The 20,891-nt window shown below is 39.3% G+C and overlaps 1 pseudogene; it reads left to right on the forward strand.

The window, feature by feature from the left end:
- LOC141579323 (small ribosomal subunit protein uS14-like) overlaps positions 1–16,543 on the forward strand; it is a 50,855-nt pseudogene extending 34,312 nt beyond the window's left edge.
- Positions 16,544–20,891: the final 4,348 nt, after the last annotated feature.

Genomic DNA, 20,891 nt, shown 5'->3' on the forward strand with positions numbered 1-20,891 from the left:
AGCCTCTGATCTCAGCCATTCAGTTTCTTTGGAAGTGGCTGAGTACCTCCCCATTGTGTATTTGTGTCTTAATAAGCATGTGTATCCGTAAGAAATACATAGCATAGCTTTGGAAAATTTTAAATCTTACTTATATTGGTTATACATTGTGTGTAACACTTGACAACTTGCTCATTTAGGAGACCGTTAAAAACAATGCTGTAACAATCATCCTTGTTAAATGTGGGGAGGGTGGTGTCATGTTCTTCTCCATGCTGTTTGTGTGTTTAAGCACAATTTTAAATAAAAAGTAAGAATTTAAAAGAACTACTTAGCAGCTGTATGGACTTATAAAATCAGCAAGACCACTCAGGTTGGGGATGGGAGTAGGGGGAGGACATGACTGGTTGTTGCCTAAATATTTTACCCTATATGTGAGCAGTCAACTTTTTCTTTAAACCCAACATGTGAAAATTCTGAACTTACCAAGTGGGTATGTGAATAGATGACTTTACAAATACAGTCTAACTTTCTAAAATGCCCACCACAGTTTTTTTTTTTCTTAAAATACTCAATTCAGGTATATTTGATTGGTATAATGATACATATAACATATTTGACAAAATTACTTCTTTATTATTTATTGCAGTTAATTTTGATAGGTGAGCAATGAAACTCTTTCAAACATGAAAATATTAGATCTGGATAAAATGAATCATTTCTTCTTGGTCTGAGGAATAAAAAAGCAGGCTACTGAGGTATCAATTTTTTTAAATGTATCTCCCCATACTTTGTTTTTATATGGTCTGTTCATGCGAGGATAGTGCCTACTTCTCGCATTTTTCCCCACCATGAGAGGAGTAACAGTGACAAAAATTCTTTTTTTTTTTTTTAAGAATTCTATGTGTTCAGAAGAAAAGGAAGAAAAGAATGTGTTTGGAAACTGAGCTTTCTGCCCAGTCGCCCCACCTCCCAAGCCAGAGCAGACAGCTGGGCTGCTGACCCAAGCTGGGCTGGGTCAGTTCCATTCTCTGACCCAGAATTTGGACTTGAGGGATGGAGTCAAGGTCTTTTGGTTACATAAGCTAATGAAAAATGATGTTGTGAGGTGTGTGGCAGCTGTGCACAGAGAAGCAGACAGAGCTGATCCACAGAGAATGAGAAGAGAAGAGAAGAGATGGAGAAGTAGGGACGAGGAGCCATGGATCCCAGAAAGGAGGTGCCTTAAGAGGACAGCGCCCTAGACAGAAGGTGTTCTGGTCTCTCCACAGCCTCCAACACTGGTCATCCTTGGAGTCCATGCGATAACCTTGTGTACTTAGAGTAAAACCCTTGTCCTATTTATGCTACCTCAAGTATATATGTTTATGTGTAAATATTATTCTTCATTTATTTTTGCTTAAGCTACTTTGAAGTAGGTTTCTGTTACTTGCAAGCAAAAAAGCCTTGACTCTTACAACTCCCAGTGCAGGCATTCTGTGAGGCTGCCACCGACTGCCTCACTTCGCCACACAAATAGTGGTGCTTTTACACACTCAGTACAATAGGAGGACTCATCAGGAAATGGCCAGCACTACAGTGTTCTCCCTCTGAGAGCTGTCAAATTAGAAACAAGTATATCATCTCCATGTGGGTGTTCCCCAGACTTTTATTTGGCAACTGAACCAACACTTATTGTTTTCCATATGCTGTTTACGTGAGATCAGTGGACTTAAGTCAGAAATTTTCCATGTGCAGCTAGTCTGATAATGCATGCCAGTCATCTCGGTAAACACAAGATCCTAAACTTGATTCTTCTGCTAAAGCAATCAATGAGGAGCACGCAGCCACATTCCTGGTCCCACCCCTGGAGTTTGCTCATACTCTCATGGTGTTATTGGCCATTTTAAGGCTACGATCTACACGACTGCTGGAAACCCTTCAAATTGTCAAGCAATTACCCCAAATAACACTGTGTTGGAAAAATATCTTGGGTTTCTCCGTAAAAAGAGAACACGATGAGAAGAACAAGGCAACTTGTAAATCCAATGGCTTTTAAAAAATAAGAAAACAACAAGAAAAAAATGTCATTTACTATCTCCCATAGAGATGGACATAATCTCTTGATTGTTTACCTTGAATCTAATTATCAACTAAAGTTCATTGAGGAACCTGGACCAGATCCCACGAAATAAACATCCCACCACAGATATCATTATGGAATGTGGAAAGGTAGGAGTAAGAAGTGGTCAAAAAAAAGTGGTATCCAGCTGGACCGACCTGGGTTCAAGACTAGGCTCTGCTTCTGAATGGCTGCGTGACTTGGGGCAGGTGGCCTAAACTTTCTGAATCTTGGTTTTCCCATCTGAAAAATTGGGATAATAACAATGACTACCCCATGTGAGGATGAAGCAAGACAATGTGTGTAGAGCACTTAGCACAACACCTGCACACAGTAACCCTGGGTAATTGTTAGTGGGACTGTTATTGTCGTTGTTGAGATGGTTGTTACCAAGGAGTGGCCTCTTAAGCTGAAGGCTGCTGAGACTCAAAGGTCTGGATTTCGAGCTATTTTTGCAAGCGATGAACTACTAAAAATAGGAGGCACTGTTTACTCTCATAGCTTCGGGGAGCAGCTATGACTTGGTCTCTGACCAAGTAGCTTCAGTGGTGGAGTAAACGGCCTTCTAACTGCCTCTCAGTTCAGACCACATCCTGACTGGACCTCACTCCAGGGAGGTTTGGACGACTCTGAAAAGCAGGTCACGTGAAGTTGCATAGGCCAGGCCCTTTGGAAGGCTTTCCAAGAGGAGTGGGTCTGTTGTATTTCCTGCTTCACCTAGGAAGCTACAAAGATGGCACTTCCTGGGTTCTTTATCTCACCACTGCCACCTCATATAGTGTGAGGGCCAATGTCTTTGGGGATCACAGAACACAGGGCTCTGAGGCACAAAAGAGCCCACTTCTCTCCTAGGAGCTGAGCAGTGAAGGAGAGTCTTGCTACAACCCACCCTGTGGATTATCCTGACCATAATCCTAGAAGTTGAGAACCACCCAAACTCGATCCACTCCTGGTCTAAGGGACATCAAAGAGTAGGGACTCATCTCCAGAAATAATACCTCCCAAAGTCTCTTAGAGACCTGCCATTTACCTCTGAATCTTAATTGGAAACTGTATATGTTTCCTGGATTTGATGTTTCCCATTGTAGGAAATATGCTCTCAATGCCAACATGCTGTGTAGCTCACCTGACTTTATACAAATGTATGGTATGTCTGGTATGTATGTGTGTATGTGTATGTGTACATGTGTGTTCTCCAAATATGGAAGACGACAATTTTCTTTTTCTTGTTTTTTCTTGACCACCCTGCAATCTACAGTATGTGCAGCATATATCTGAGCCTACGGTGGTATGGTATCACAGTCACTGGCAAGTGATGAATGACATCTAATCTCTTAAGGATTTTTTAAATTATATCTAGTTTATTTTTGTTATCAAAATTTTGGTGAAAATTTCCCAGTAAAGCCAACAGAGAGGGGAATAGGAGGCAAGAGTAAAGAAAGATTGCTATACAGTGTATCAAGATATTATATAATGCATTTTATTATATAATGCATTCAGAGTGAGTACACATGCTTAATTTTGTAACCACACATAGATACAGAAGCACCGAATAGAATCACGGATCCTAGGGTTTGGAAGGGATTTCAGATTATCCAAATGCTGGATAGCTTAAAAAAATAAAAAAATAATTATTTGCAGACAATATGACTATCTATACAGAAAAAATTCCAAAAGACTCTTCAGACAAACCACTAGAAATAGAAAAGTTGCTGGATACAAGTGAACATTCAAAAATCAATAGTGATCAATAATGATCTCATATCCCAACAGAAAACTAATAGAAGGTATAATTAACAAACAAAACCAAACAGTGGCAACAAAAACTTGGGGAACTTATAAACAAGTCTAACAAAGGAAATATAAGATTTTTATGGAGTAAAGTTTGATTGAGGCACATGAAAGATCTAAATAAATTAAAGGATGAGCCATGTTCAAGTACGAGATGGGAAGGCTCAGAGATGGCAATGTCTCCAAACTAATCTATGAATGCATTGCAATTACAATGAAAATCCTTAAGTTTTTCCCCCCATGGCACATGACAGGTTGATCCATAAGTTAACATCAGAACAAAAAAATACCCAAGATAACTTAGAAGAACAAAGACAATTCACCACACTAGATAGGAAAGCTATTATAAAACTGCAGTAATTTCAAAAGAATAACATTGGTGTAGAAACAAATACAGCAGAACAGAATAGAGAGCCCATAAGCAGACCCATGTTTATGGGAAAACTTGATATATGACAGAGATAACAGTACAAATCAGTAAGGAAAGGATAAAGACCATTTAATAGTGGTGCTCGATGACTTAGTTTTCCATTTGGAAAAAATTTTTTTAAATCCATACTTCTCATTCACAAAATTAATTTCCATGTCAATTCAATAATTAAAGTAGAAAGCAAGACTTTAATATTTTTACGACCCCGGAGTTGGAAAACACAAAACATAAAGAACAATATTGGTAAATCTGACAATGGTAAAATTTTAAATGTTAACCCATCATCTTAAAAAGTGAAAAGAAAATTTGGTATATGTATGAAATGGGATATACATATGAAAATGAATTCACTTTACCGAAAAGTATCAACATAAGCCAATCCTGAACCACAATGTTGTATCCTACAGGCAAACTGCAGATGGATAAGGTGATACCGAGCTTTTTCCCCTGAGTAGAAGGCACCACCACGCCCCTGATTGATCTCTTCCCTGGAAAACTGCAACAGCCTCATTGCTTCCCATTCTTGTCCCTTCCTGTGTCCTCTTCCACATGGCAACTGTGGCACATCCCTCTTAGACTTGTCAATGGCTTCCCACAGCACCCTTAATAAAATCCAAACTCCTTATGGAGGTGTCTCCGTCTTTCCTAATCTCCTCCCACTCCCTGCCTCCTTCTACCCTCCACCCTCTGATCTCACCTCCCTCCACTCTCCCTGCTGTTTACACTGCTCCATCCTCAGTGCATTTCTTGCTTTTCCACACACACACCAAACTCCTCCTCATGTGAGGGCATCAGCACTTGCCTGTTTTTGTTTGGCTTGTACCATCTTCACGTAGGGTTTGGGTTTAAATGTAATATCCTCAGCAATATCCTCATTTCCCCACCTCTGACAATCCGAATCACAATATCCTATTTTATCATTTCCACACAGTTACAGATACCTACAATTATCTCGTTTATTCATACATTTATATACTTAGGACAAGGGTTTTGCCTTATTCACCCAGGATCTGGAGCAGTGCCTAGCACCCAGTAGGCACTCAATAAATACTTGTTGACTTATTTATTTAAATTTTAAAAACATATAAAACTATGCTATATGGTATTTACAGGCTCCTAGTCATGTAGTAAAAGATAAAAACATGGATGGAAAGGATACATACTAACTTTAGGGTAGAGTTTATCTCCGGGGAGGGTAGGTGCTCAATGGGACCAGAGAGTAAGACAATGAGACCTTAAACTCAATCTGTGATTTTCTTTTTAAGTTTTGAAAGAAATAGATTTATTAAATCTACATATTTGAGTTATGGTTATGAAGTATTATTATAGTATTCTCTGTACTTTTCTGATCGAGATATTTCATAATAAAAACATTTTTATTTTAAGAGAGAGATTTGAAATAACAAAATTATAGAGATGGAAAACAAATTCCTACTTGCCAGGGGTTAGGGAGGGGAGGATGGTGATTATAACTGAGTAGCACGAGGGAGATCTTAGCAGTGATCAGTAAGTTTTGCACCTTGATTTCAGTGGTGATTACACCAATCTGCAGGTGATAAAGCGGCACAGACCTATGCATACACTTTATACCAATGTCAGTTTTGTGGTTCTGCTTGTGCTACAGTTACACACAATATAACCACCAGGGGAAACTGGGTGAAGGGTACACAGTTCCTCTCTGTTCCTCTCTGTACTATCTTTGCAACTACCTTTGTAATTTTTACATAATACAAATTGATTATTATTTCAAAATGGTTAAAAAATTTTACAAATAGAGAAATATGTAGTTCATCTAAAATAATACTATTTCTATCTGACAGAGGAGACAAGTGAGGCCCCCCAAAACAAAAGCGATTTGTTAACAGGTGGTGTCCAGGGCAGCGCCGGAAGGCCTGCAGAACCTGCAGTGTTCTTTGAACAATCAAGTCAGCAAATGCATGGGTTTACTACAGTCCTTGGTAGCCCTTCCTCTGATATAACAGTGACTTCCCAGTGACAAACGCAGGCTGCACAGCAAGGCTGATGATCCCTAAATCATAAATCAGGTGCTAGAACTGGGTAACTTGGCTTCAAATCCCAGCTCTGCCACTGGATGTCCTCTACTTCAACCTCTTTGAGCGTCAGCTTCCTAATCTGCAAAATGGGGACAATGTGATTTGATTATATGCCACTCATGGTGTTTAAATCAGATAATAATACATGTAGAGAGCTCACCATAAAATTTGGCACACAGTAAGAGTGCAATGAAGGGCAAGAAACAGACCCAAATACATCTACTATTTGTCCCAAGGACCCAATGACACTGTCCAACCACACAATCAAGTTTGTATGCTAGGTGAAGTCTGGAGATTCTTCCTTGAGAAGTATTAAATTGTGGGTAAGTGGAGGTAGGGGTCAGGACAGGGCTGAGGCCAACTCAGTAAAATTACCACAACTGCCTATTAGGAAGTACCTGAGACCTATACCCCCAGCAGAAAAAGAAAAGAATATGAAACAAAATGGCTCACTTTGTTTGTGTAAACCCATCGACCACCATAAGGTATAATCACAAATTCAATGCTGACAGAATATAGACTCTATTAGATTAACCAGACAGAAAGCCAAAAATAACTGTATACTTCAAGTTCCGAAAGACTACAGCAAGACTATAGGTTACGGTTGTTTAAAATTAGAAAGAAAAACTAGAGCACTTTTCTTTTGGTCATGAACAAACTAAATTTAAAACTACTGAAACTAGATTTCATCTGTGAAAAGAGAAGGACCAGGCTCTACTTTCACTTGGCCGAAGGAAAGCATTCCAGCTCCAGGAGTGCGCACACACACAAGAAATTGCACATTCAGTCTAGTCTCATAAGGTACATTAAAGTTGACAACAAATCCACTTAAAATCCTGAAGTCAGAACAACAAAGAATGGTAGACGGAACTGGTCTTTCAACTGAATTCGTAGTGACAGGGTCTGCAACATGTCTTTAGAAATACATAAATCAGGCATCTAAAAGAGGGAGCAATCCAAAATGCAACTCATTTTTAAAACTAAATCACAAAAATTAGTTAAAATACAGGAAGTATTCCTAAAGTTAAGTATCGGCTTGGAATCAGTAAAATATGTGTCTATTATAAAAAGAAAAAGAAAAAAACTGAAGCATATTTGATTTTCAGTAATGAATAAGATTCCAAAAGCATACATCCATCCCCTTCACAAATGCTTCTAAATCAGTAATACTTTTGAGAAAAAGTGCTTGTTTCACTTTGACAGGATTTTAAGTATCCTAGTAAATCTAAGCTTAATATTCATCGCACATTTAACAAAAGAAATGAAGTTGAGGTAATAAAATAACTCTCAGTAAATCCCTACTTTTAAAGTATTGCTGACTAGAAGAATCGGGACCCTGTGTTTCTGGTTGGATTAGTCAATTTGTTAATTCTGTTAATTGTCAATTGGTAATTCAATATTAACAGAATGTATTAAAATTTTCTCAAGGTACTGGTTATATAATGAAATTCTTTTTTAATTTTTATTTAAAAGCCAAAGATCAATGATCTGCAAGTAAAAATTTCTCCCTTAGCTGCTGGTATCCGAAAGCTGTTATTTCCCACTAACTCCCTTATGTAACAGTCTTTCTAGCAATGTGGGTAAATATGTATTCATATTATTAGTTGTCAGGACATCAGAATTCTCTGCAATGAATTAATTTCATATTAACTTCAAAAAAAAAAAGAATTAAATCTAAAGAAATAAGATAAGAATAATAAAAGGAACCAGAATATTTCTTCTTATAGAAATAAAAAATGGAAAAATCATAATTCCATTAGTAAATTGTTAATTAAAAGATAGATTTGGGAAAGAATATCTTCTAAAGTCTTAATAGACTTAAAAAGTGAGAAGAGTTGGGCAGTAGAGATTATAATAATCAAGAAACATCTTTGTTTCACTTTTAAGCTTTTTTACAGAATATGTAAAGAGCTGTAAAAATGAAAGTACTATAATATTGAAGGTCAATTTTAGTCAAAGTAAGAAAAGGAGATTCAAAGTTAAGCTAAAATTTCCTATCTCAATTCCCTATCTTGATGTTATCTACATTCTTCCCTAAATTTAAATACATTTTTAACTTGAATTCATTATCATGAGAATTTAATTATAAAAATGTATGTATGTGAAAATGTGAAAAGAACCTGAATTTAGAAACCCATTTATTTTTCACTTCTTATTTTGAAAACAATTTGTTTCCAAATTTCTAACGCAAATAATCCCCCAGGTGCTTCCTGCCAGTTGTGAAGAACATTCTGTTTAGGGACAACACAGAACAACACATTTCACCTCCTCTCTCTTCCTGCTGGCTTCTAATGTGTTACTGGAAAATCAAGAGTTTGAAATTAAGAGTTTTGATTAGCCAGGCTCTCTATGCCTGTTGGTTTATTTCCTTTATTTTAATGGGTAAGCCTCTGTATGATAATGAAGTAGCTTACAAAGCCACTGAGATTCAGACCTTAAATGGGAAATTTAGTTCAGTTTGGGGTTTTTTTCCTCCCTTTTTGCTGACACCTAAATCCTATTCTGAATTGATTGTGTCTTTGTTTAGGATGTTTTGAGGGTGAAAGCTGGGTTTTTAAAGAGCCATTTTTCAAAAAGCAGGTATTTTGTAAAATAAAGTACTTGTCAAAATTTTGTAATTCCCAAAGAGTCGGCTATAATCTAAAAGGTATTTGGAGAAGGTACTAAATAATCATTTATAAAACAATTTAACAGCAACTTGAATCACAGATTATTTTGAAACTTGACTTACATCTTGGTATCTGGTCTCATCTGTAATAAGTGTTACCTATAAAAACCTTAAATTAAAAATAAGAAATGAAGTGCTTCTGTATAGGTGGAATGCTTTAAGCATCTGACGTTATAAGCAGATCAATATCCCATGGGAGGTAGTATCAAGATACAGAGTCTGATCACTGTGGTAATAACCGTGGCAAAGTTAATCCCCTCTCCAGGACCACCGTTCACTTTTACAGTAAACCAATTTAGTTGTCCCTTGAACTGGCCACCCCTCTGGTATCATGCATAGGTGCAGAGGATAAGTGGTTGGTATGCAAAGAAACAAACACAAAAAGAGAGACAGAGAAGAGAGAAAACTAGGATAAGGGGATAGAGCATACGGTGACAGACAGTTGTTAAAGGAGGAAATTTATACCATAGTTGTGCTCAACCAATATCCTCTGAACAGAACTCATTGAAGATGGTATTATTACACGTTAAAAAAAAAATATATATATACATTTCTGATTCTGCCCTAGGATTTCTCAAGACAGTCAGTTGTTTTAACTGGAGTCACAGTCAAAGCCTGAAGCCATCTGCCTGCTCCATAGCTCTGAATGTCTCTGGTCCTGCAGGGTCCGAGGTTCTCAGGCTGCTCAGCCGAGCTTCTGGCTGGTTCGAATGGCCTGGGGCAGAGCACTTAACACTCAGACATCCTTTCTGGAACGGAGATTTAACTTCCAGATTGGTCACTTAATTAGCAAATGAATAAGCTTTTTTGGTCTGAATACTAAATGTGCTGTTTAAAAATTAACAGTAGTTCAAGGAAAACCCTCAATTATATTTAACAATTTAAAAGACAGTAACTTATTTAAACCTGAAATATTAATTGGTACAACCGTTTTGGAATATAACTTGGAAATAGCCATTAAAATATTAATGCACATATCCTTTGACCCTAAAATTTCACTGCTAGAAATTTACTCAACATATATATTCCCATAAAAACACAGCAACATTAGCACAGAGATTTACTCTGTGATGTTTACTGTATCATTGTTTGTAACAGCAGAAAGCTGGAAACAACCTAAATGCCCATTGGTAGGGGATTGGTTCAATCAACAATGGTGCATTCATACCATAAAATATTGTACAGATGTTAAAAAGAATGATGTAGAGCTTTTTTTAACCATAAAAGGTATATAAAGCTATGTAGTTATACAGAAGTCTCAAATATTAAATTTAAAAAGCAAATTGCAGAGCAGAATGCATAGTATAATACGAATTGTGTGTGTGCTTTTTAAAAACAATTTAAACAAACACTTATCTTGTGTTAAAACAATTCTGGAAGAACAAAGAAACTTTTAAAGACAGTGACCTCTAGAGAGTGGAACTGGGCTGGGGAGGGGGTCGTTGGCAATTTTATTTTTCACTTCATACTCTCTGAACTGCTTAGATTTCTAACTTTTAGAACAATTGACGAACCAGCTAGTAATTAAGCTTATGTTAAACCTACACTAACAGAAACAGAACGGATGCTCTTTTATGGGACAGTCGGTGGAAGCCACTTTGCCTAGCCACGTTCTCATCTGTACCAGGATAACCAAGCCTATGAGAACAGAGGTTAACCCATTAGCTACACAGCAGAATTGTTCAACAGAGCCGTTTACCCTCCACACCACACTCATCGTGGTGTGTTTCCACGATTAAACACTTTGACTTCGATCAGTTTCTAAACACCTTCCGACAGTACGTTACAAGAGGTCCAGGAGCCGGAGCGGCGCCGGGACGCGTCTGGGAGGAGCTGCTCGGGCTACAGCCGCGACTGGGCTCCGCACTCAAACAGGCTACACACAAAGGACTTTTTCTGCATCACCCGGTGGCGCCAGGATCACTTCTCTGTCGACAGCCCGAGAGCACGTCGCAGTAGAGCCAGCCCCGGTAGCAACTCCGTTTGAAAATTCTCAAGTAGAAAGAGCGGAAACTCTTAAAAGCGAGGTTCCTCCTCCCGCAGACGACACACTTTCTTCTCCTTACTGCTGTCTTTTTCATTCTCCCTTAACCAGTTCCTAGAAACATGCACCCGAGCTATTTCGTTTCTGGTCTTGTATATGTAAATCAAAGTCGACTGTCTCGTACTGATTCGGTTTTTACCTCCTTGATTAACCCTGAAAGTCTTCTCTTCTGGTGCTTCATTAACCTGCTCATGAAATGTCTTTGGAAAAAGTTGGCTTAAATCTTTCTTCCAAATCTAAAATTTTCCCCCACTAAAATTATATTTCAATAAAGCAGTTTTTAAAGAATAGTCACTTTGCTCCAAGAGTATTCTGAGGCTTAACTGCAGTGCCAACGAGTAAAAACTTGTTATCCAGACAGATAGTGTTGCGAGAGAAGCCAGTAAGTTTAAAGAAAAGTTAACTCATTGTATTACCACGTAATCTCTCATTTCTTCACAAACAATCTCTAACTTGCTCTTCAAATATTTATAATATAAATGAAGAAAAAGGACTGTGGTTTTCACATGTAAATTGGGAAGCTAACTTTTCTGTAGTCCATTTCTCCCAAACCCTGAAAGCCCTCCCTCCAATAAAACAGCAAGAACAGTAAACAGCAGTCAAATCTCAAGGTTAACCCCAGAGCAGTTTTTCTGGTTGCTGGACTGAGAAATATTATTAGAAAATAAGGGGAAAAGAGGACACAAATAAACTTGTTTACAGAACAGAGACAGCTCACAGACATAGAAAACAAACTTATGGTTGGAGGGGCGAGAAGGGGGTGGGGAGGAATAAATTGGGAGTTTGGGATTTGTAGATGCTAACTACTATATACAAAATAAGCAACCAGATCCTACTGTGTAGCACAGGGAACTATGTTCAATACCTTGTAATAGCTTATAATGAAAAAGAGTATGAAAAGGAATATTTATGTGTCAATGAATCACTATGCTGTACACCAGAAATTAACACATTATAAATCGACTATACTTCAATTTAAAAAAAAAAAAGAAAAGAAGGGGAAAAGTAGCCTTTTTCTAAAAGTCTGGGGGCTAGTCTAGTGTCAGTAGCTAAAACTGTATTTTACCATATTGGTAACTCTTAAAAAGTCTAGATACTGGCTTACTTTTGTCATAAATCCATACTAACAAACCAGTACTTTGTCAACCTTTGCAGCTTTGGCACTAATGGAAGGTGCTGTTAACAGCCCTCAAAACTGAAGTTCCTTTATTTCTTCTGCCACTTGAGAAAAAGTTCTGCCACAAAATTCTAATAACACTAAGTTCCTACAAATCAACTTGGAAATGTCTAAATGTGTTTTTCCTAGAAAAAGTGCCAGACATCAATTTTATCTGGCAACCATCAAAATACATCAGATCACAAAACTGTACATTCCTGGACCTCACAAGAAGCATAGCAAGGAATTTCAGCCAGCCAACCAAAGGGCTCAGCTGCAACTCCATCTGTAGTCCACAACTTGGGCAATAACACTGAAATTAACCACTGCTGCCAAGGCAGGAACACCACCCTCCAACACCCTCCTCCCTGCTCTCCCCACCCAAGAAAAGTAATGGGTAGAAATTTCAAACCCACCTTCTCAATTTCTGGTTTAAGATTACATAGGATTATTCAATCCACCAGCAGACTAAACTCAATTTCACAAAAACAACCAGAGAGCCCAAGTAAATGGAATTTTTATTTGCACATTCTGTGTTATTTCATATGAAGACAAATGACAGAAAACATGGGAATTCAGGAGGAAGAACCAATTCCTAGAATGTGACAATTAGTATATCTTCTGTAATTAGAGTGTGGTACACTTGATGTACATAGTGACCTGGAAACAGAAAATGACTTTGGAATCTATCAGTCATTTATTCAACACCTAAAGGGAGAAACATAGTGAGGAATTACAAGGCACTTCCTGCACCGAATTTGCCATCTAACTAGAGACGTAACACTTTAAGAGTTCAGAAAGTTTTAAGACTGGCAGGTGGAGGGGAGGAAAGCAAGGGATGGTTGTTTTTCTTTGTCTTTCCATACTACTTGATTTTTTAAACCATGCTACATGTGTGACTGATAAAAGTTTAAGACTTTCATAACAACAGCACTGGTAAGGAAGGGACAGATGTGACAAGCAATAGGAAGAATTCTGCCTTGATGGGAGAAGTAGGGTGCATGCGGATCCCTCCCTCTGCTTTATGCTTCAGATCAAGTTCACTCTGTCTCCAGAATCTCCCGCAGATTCTTCCTCTTCACCCTCCTCCTCACCACTGCCTTAGGCTACAATGACCTCCCCAGTCATCTTCCTCTGGTGCATGAGTTCTGACCTTTCATGACCATTTTGGCCGAAGACTATGGACCCCATCTCAGAATACTGTGTTTACACCTTGAAACTAAATACACAGATCACAAAAGATCAATTCTATTAAAATGCATATTTCAAATTATTTTTAAAGTTCTGACATAATAATATACATACTTCTTTATTAACACATTAAATGACGATGTAGCTGTGGGTCTAATGGCTACAGTAATTTTGGTTTAGTGAAAAATATGAAGGGTTGGAGATTTCTGCAACAACTGTATTATGGTATCAGAATGCCTGATTTCTAATGGTGATAAACTCACCTCTTCTGCTAATTCTACTGTGACCAGATTCATATTTGAAAAAAATGCTCAATTTCAATTAGGCATTAGTGACAATAAAAATGTTAATTTTTTCCCTATTCAAGTTCACAGATCCCAAGCTTTCTATCCATGGATCTCTTACAAGTCCAAACACTGGGATAAAAAGTGCTGATCTTGAGTCATGCCAACCAGACCAGCCTCCAGACTGCCACAAGTCTGATGCTGTCATTTTCCATCTCAAAAATCTTCAACAACTCCCTTGCTCCCTGGGTGAAATACAAACATTTTTGAAAGGCAGGTAAAGCCATTGCTCTGTTCTCTGCTCACAAACACAGGCTTCTCCCCACCTTGGTTTCCGCTTCTGCATTGGAAGCTCCACCCACAATGGTAGAGCTCTCACACTTCCGGATTCTTCCCTTGGAACTCCCTGGCCCAGCCTGTCAGCCAGGCCAACTCTTTTTTTTAAATGCCAGGTGAAAAGCTATCTCCTCACTGATGCCTTCCAGCAGACCCAAGTGTTTCATCTCAGCTCCCACTGCTCTTTATACATGTCCCCTTACTTTGATTATCTTATTGTATTATAACTGTTGGGCTGGCATGTGTGTCTCCCTACCACCCAGACTCTTCTTAAGGGTGCAGACTTTTGTGACTTTCTCTGGGACATTGCCTCCTGCCTGGCACAAGTAGATACTCAGTAAATATTTGTTGAATGATGGAGTGAATGAATGACTAAATAAATGAAAGAGATAAATATGAAGACGGAGAAGGCAAAGATTACAGTTTCTAATTTGGCTTAATGAAGAAAAAGTGAAATGCAAAATAAAGGAAAATATAGTGTTCATAAAGTTTTAAGTTAAGGGCATTTTATATGTTCTAATTTTTTTTCAAAGATCACCCGTGAATGCAGTAGAAGATAATTGTCCATTAAAACACAATGGTTATTCTGATATTCTGATTATACATAAATATGCTATATAAAAAGATCTCAACCTAGAAATAGATTGCATTCTAAAACAGGGTTTGCAAACCAGTTGCCTAGAATTTAGAATAAACTTTCCTTCAGGAGCCAATTAAAAACGGTGATAAAGTGTCCAATTTATCACACAAAATTCCATTTGATTTCTAATGTGCTTGAATGGCTCCATGTTTAACTGAAAATTGGTAGAAAATAATACTATTCAATACTCTGGCAATATAGCCAATCAAGCAAAGCAGTAAGCAGAAGTGAATGTGAACATGATCTATCTTGAATATTAACATTAGAGGAAAGACTGGTTCAATTTTAGCAGAGCGAGGAAGCCCAGAGAGGTATTTATGAAGATCAGAAGGAACTTCTGGTTATTTCAGAAGCAGAAAGTTAGTAGCCCTAGCTCTTTAAGGTGTATAATTTCATTTCAAGGCCGGAGACCTTTCCTTTTGGCTCACAAATGGCTCCCACAAAGGAAAAAGAGAAATTTTGTTTGCAGTACTTGAAGAAGTTTTGGAAAACAAAGAGGAAGGAGGAATGGAATTAAAGAGGCCATGTGTGTCCTGTAAAGTTTACCTGAGGTCAAATGAGTTAAGCTAGGGAGAGAAAAAAAGAAGGCAGCAAGGTATACATGGCATGGAATGTGCGCTGGTCATTACTGCCACTCAGCTCACCGCAGTTTTCTGCTGCTCTCCTCCCTGTGGGCACAGGGAGGACGGGACTGCCTGGCCCTCTTGTGGCTGGGTGGCACCATTTTGCAGAGTTCTGGCCAATGAGTTGGGGGTTGAAGTGACAGGGCCTTTAAATGCCAACAAGACATCCCTGGATTTCTCCTTTCCCGCTGGCTCCCGCCACGTTTGAAGAGGTGGCTGCTTTGCCAGCCTTGGTTCCAGAATGACTAAGAGAAGAGTCTCCCTGGTGACACATGAATGGGTAGAGAAACTGGTGTTATTTTAAGAAATAAACCTTTGTTGTTTTAGGCCTCTGAGAGTTGTCTGTTTTTGCAGCATAACCTAGCTTATTATGACTGACACATTATTCATATAATTTACCCCCAGAGAAAGGAGAGGGGTGCTAGGGAAGAGATGGTGGGTTAGGGTTGCCCTGGATAGAGCCCAAAAGGAGATAAGAGGAAGAGAGGGAAGGTATAAATTCAGACCTAAAGAACCCTTCCAAGCTGGATGCCCAAGACTTGGGGAAGTCTTGTATTACTCCTGAAATCAAAGTCCTAGTACCACCATAATTACACATTGGGCAGACAAGGTCGTAGCCCTCTGTTAACTACATATGACTCAAAGGTACATGGCCTAGCACACATCACTGAGGGACATGCTGGCTGCTGGCCGCAAAGTTTAAAAGCATTTATAAGCTTATTGAGAAAAAGGACAGAAGAGTGGATAAAAGCATGGGATTTTTGCCTTTTGCCTCTTTGCATCTGAGAAAGCAAGACGGGTCACCAGCAGCTGTACTAGAGCCAACCTAGAAAATTCAGCCAGATCTCTCCCTCTTGCCATGTCTGCTCAAACTGGCACGGTCTGATCCGGAAATACGGCCTCAATATGTGCCACTGGTGTTTCCGCCAGTGCACAAAGGATATTGGCTTCATCAAGTTGAATTAAGTGAACATCCTTGAATGGATCGTCCAGCACATCTACCTTATGCAGAAACAATGCTAATTCCTTGTATATAAAATAAAAATTTCAATTATGAGTGGTTTAAAAAAAAAAAAGCATGGGATTTTTGGAGTCATATAGGCCCGAGTTCAAATCTCAAGCTCTCCCTCTTAAATCAGTCTAAGTGTCCATCTTCTTCACTCTAAAGTGGAGATAAAAGCAGAACCTACTTCAAAGGTTTGTTGGGAGCACTAATTGAAGTCGTATCTGTAAAGTGTCAGGTGTAGTGCCTGGGATTACAAAATGTTGTAGCTTTTTCCAGTCCCCTGGAAGCCCAAGAGTTGGCTGGTTATGCAATGACTGCCTCACTGTCGTTCCTTGAACATAACAAATCCATGGCCTACTTCCCAATGCAGCTTCAAACTGGATCCTGTGGGAGCTTTCAGCCCTTGCCAGGCTCGGTGATGGAGCCCTACCTATGAATTCCGTGCACTCCCACCCTCCTAGGCTATCACGCTCAGAGGTGTGCTCCACTTTTAAAAGAGATCCAGGAAAATCCAAATATGCAAGATGAATAGATTGGGGCAGGATTATTCATGCTTCAAAATTCTTTTCATTTCACCAAAGAATCCAAGAATTGCCTTATTACTTTGCAGGTTTATTTCTTTTCTTTAATGAATTTCTTGATAGACAAAAACAAAACTAAGCTGAATGACTTCTGGTCCATTAAGGATCAATCAGAAATAAGAAAAATCCATGTAAGTGGGAAAAATGACTTGTGAAAGCATATCCTTTGCCCACAGTTTTCTGGGAGCACATCTAATATGTTGGCCAGGAAGCAAAGACAGACCTCCAGGTCCTTTGACAATGATAATCCATCCAGAGGGACACTGTGATAATGGCTGACACACATCAGATTCATGTTTCTCCATCACAACCAAGATCTAAAAACCCAAGTCCAAGCCCTGTGATTATAGGGTAGTACTCAAAGATCCACAGCCATGAGAAAACACAAAATTCTTCTAACCAGGATAAAAATGGAGTCAGCTGACTCCAGCTGTGAAAAAGTGCAGAGTTAAGAGGAAGTTATTATTTTTTCAAAATAAATGAGAATATATCATGGCACAGAGGCAAACTCTACACTACAATTTAAGTCAAAATTGAGATGCCACAGAAACACAGAGCTCGCTCCCCTCTGGCCATGCCCACCCCAATGGAGAGAGATTGCTCTTGCGTCTGGGCACTCAGGTAGGCCAGTGGACGGGACCAACAAGCATGAAGGTGCCAAAAGGCCCTGAGAGTCAGTGTTTGGTCCAAGATCAAACAACCAGAAGACACTAAGTTTTCCAATTCCCAGTTCAAGGTTCTGCCCGCCGCAGCACAACTTCCTCCTTTCCTGAGAATACAATCTGCCACTTACCTCAACCTGCCTGTTGAGGAAGCTGGCTTTCGAAGGGAAGCACGTGCCTAGGGGACCTGAAGCCCCAAACTCCAAGGCAAATGTGAGCCTGCGGACAAGGAAAGGGAGTCGATGTCTGTACCCTCCCCCTAATCTTCTCCCAAGCCACTGCCTCCTTCCCACCCCCTCACATCTAGCCACTCACACCTAACCCGTCTCCTTAACTCCACTCTTGCTTTGTTCCAAGTCATTTTCCAAAGGGCCCCTCCACAGGGATCATATAAAACACAAAACTAGTTCAGTTACTCTCCCATTTAAAAAGCTTTTATCTACTGCCATCCAGATAAAAATCCAAGCTCTTCAGCAAGGCCTACAAGATCTGCCCCAACTCACCTCTACCTCCTCTTCAACCTTTCGGGATGTTGCAGTAAAGTGTGTTACAGCTCAGTTACAGCTCAGTTGTGACAGCAACCTGGATCCCGGCGAGAGACCAAGCAGCACTTGGAGAGTTGGAGAACTCAGGTTTATTATGCCGGCGAGCCCAGAGGAGTTAACACTCCAAGCTTTGGACCCCGTCTGTAGGTTTATACAGGCTTTTATAGGCTGCCAGTCTACACTTTGCAACATCATATGCAAATAAGGTGTAACAAAAGTTGACTAATTAGGAACAAGCTTTATAGAACTGGACCAATCAGGAGTGATAGAAATGGACCAATCAGGAGTGAGCTCCATGTAAATGAAGTGCTACAAATGGACCAATCAGGACTTAATTCAGGGAACCAATAGAATCTTAGGGGTAAGTTCCACTTTCTTAGAAGTAAGCCTTTTCAGAGGCAGAAAGCGAGATATTGCCGCTGGGCCAGGGAACCGGATGGTGCTGGCAGGAGAGTCATGGCCCTGCCTTGGGTGTCCTGCTGGTCTTTTTCATGGGGCTTCCCACCTCAGGGAGAAAGATCTTCCTCACCGAGGGTCTAAAGACTCCTTTCTGCCCTTTAATACTCAGATGCAAGGCAGCTTCCTCTGAGGTCTTCTCTAACTCCTCAAAGCAGGTTGATGGCACCTTGTCCATAGGTAACTATTACTGCCTTTATCATGGCATCTCACAGTAAGTTGTTCATGTAGTTAAAGCGCCTACACAACGTGGTGTCCTGAGACGCAGAACTGGGCTTCAGAGCCCAACAAAAACCTGGGCCTGAACCCTGACTCCCTTACTCACTGGGCAGGATATTTTCTCTCTCCAAGCCTCAGTGTCATTTGCAATAAATTGGGAAATACATACCTTACCAGTTTGTTGGGAGGACTAAATGGAATGACAATGCAAGGCAGAAAACATATTTGATAGCTTAACAAATGTTAGTTCCCCTCCTCTCCATCCCTTCCCATGGGCTATAAGCGTTCCTTTCATGCAACAACATTGTTTTACTCTTTTGTATTCTTGGTGAATAATACAGTAGGCACTCAATAAATGTTGACAAAAAAATGAAAGGCAGGAGAGGGAGGGAGGAAAGCAGGTGAGGAGGAGAGGAGGGAGAAAGGAAGAAGGAAATTAAATAATGAAATGAATGAATGAAGCTAGAAGGAAAATGAGACCCTGATCTGTTAGTGCTACAAAAGTTGATGTATACACGAGTCATATGACTTTGAGAATGTCCTATCCTTCCCTACTAATAAACTCTGAAAGGATATCAGTAGATATTGTGTAACTAGGAAAAGACACTGATCAAAAGACTGGCAGATCTACCAGCAGAAGGCAGTGTAGCCCAATATAGGATTAGCACACATACTTAAAAAAAAAATTCCTCAAATAGCTCATTCCTACTATGTTCTAAATGCTGGACTTAATACAAAGAAGGATACAAATAAACTGATCTTACTCTAGTGAGGCCTCAGTTATTGAGGACGATGTAACACCTAGATCTGTGGTGTGTTGTTAAACCAGAGGGGGGAAAAGAAGCCTTACTTTATAGTGTCTGCCAATTTCTGCCAATTTCTATAGTGTGTCAATACTCCCTTCATGGATGACTTCGATCTACTAACGATATATTCATAATAACTTAGCTCACAAAATCTCTGAAGTATTTAACAATTGGGTCACAGGAGCCCTCAGCACACCACTGATTCTCCATCCCTCTTAATTTTCTCATTCTTGCCATATTTTTAGTCACTTTGTTAATTATTAACATTCTTATTGCCTGATGGACAAAGAAAATAAAATGAGAGAACAGCTGGGTTTTCTGTCCACAGTTCTAGTAAAGGAGACTGAATGGGGAGAAAGTTGCAACTGTTATAGATGTGTTTACAGGTTTCAATTATCCCCATTCTCTCTGCCCCTTATTACTGCAGATAACTGAGAAGATACCCTAATCAAATGTGTAAAACACAAACATGTTTTCTGATCAAATATAGAATCAATGGCCACAACCTGAAAATAGAAATGAGGCAAAAGAAGCTATGCTAGAAAACTGAGAAGCAAGGGTCAAGTTCATTAAACGGCAGAGGGGGAAAATGGACAGAGGACCTGAATAGACATTTTTCTAAAGAAGACTTACAGATGGCCAACAGACACATGAAAATATCCTTAACATCACTAATCATTAGGGAAATACTCATCACAACCACAAGATACCACCTCACACCTCTCAGAATGGCCATCATCAAAAATACAACAAATAACAAGTCTTGGCAAGGATGTGGAGGAAAGAAATCTCATGCACTATTGGTGGGAATGTAAATTGGTGCAGCTGCCATGGAAAACAATGCGGAGATTTCTCAAAATTTAAAAAATGCAACTACCACATGATCCAGCAATTTTTCTTCTGGGTATTTACTCAAAGAAAACAAAAACACTAAACTGACCAGATACATGCAGCCCCATGTTTGTTGCAGCATTATTTATAGTAGCCAAGACATGGAGGCAACTGAAGTATCCTTCAATGGATGGATAAAGAAAATGTGATACATATATACACAATGGAATACTATTTAGCCATTAAAAAAGAATGAAATCTTTCCATTTGTGACAACATGGGTGGACCTTGAGGGCATTACACTAAGTGAAATGAGTCAGAGGAAAACACCATGATCTCACTTATATGTGGAATCTTAAAACAAAACAAACAAACAAAACAAAGTGAAAACAGACCCACAGATACAGAGAACAGCTGGATGGTAAAGGAAGGAGATGGGCAGAGTAGGTGAAGGGAATTAAGAGGTACAAACTTCTAGTTATAAGTCA

This window comes from Camelus bactrianus, chromosome 12 (assembly GCF_048773025.1).
Source record: "Camelus bactrianus isolate YW-2024 breed Bactrian camel chromosome 12, ASM4877302v1, whole genome shotgun sequence".
NCBI classification, from domain to species: Eukaryota; Metazoa; Chordata; class Mammalia; order Artiodactyla; family Camelidae; genus Camelus; species Camelus bactrianus.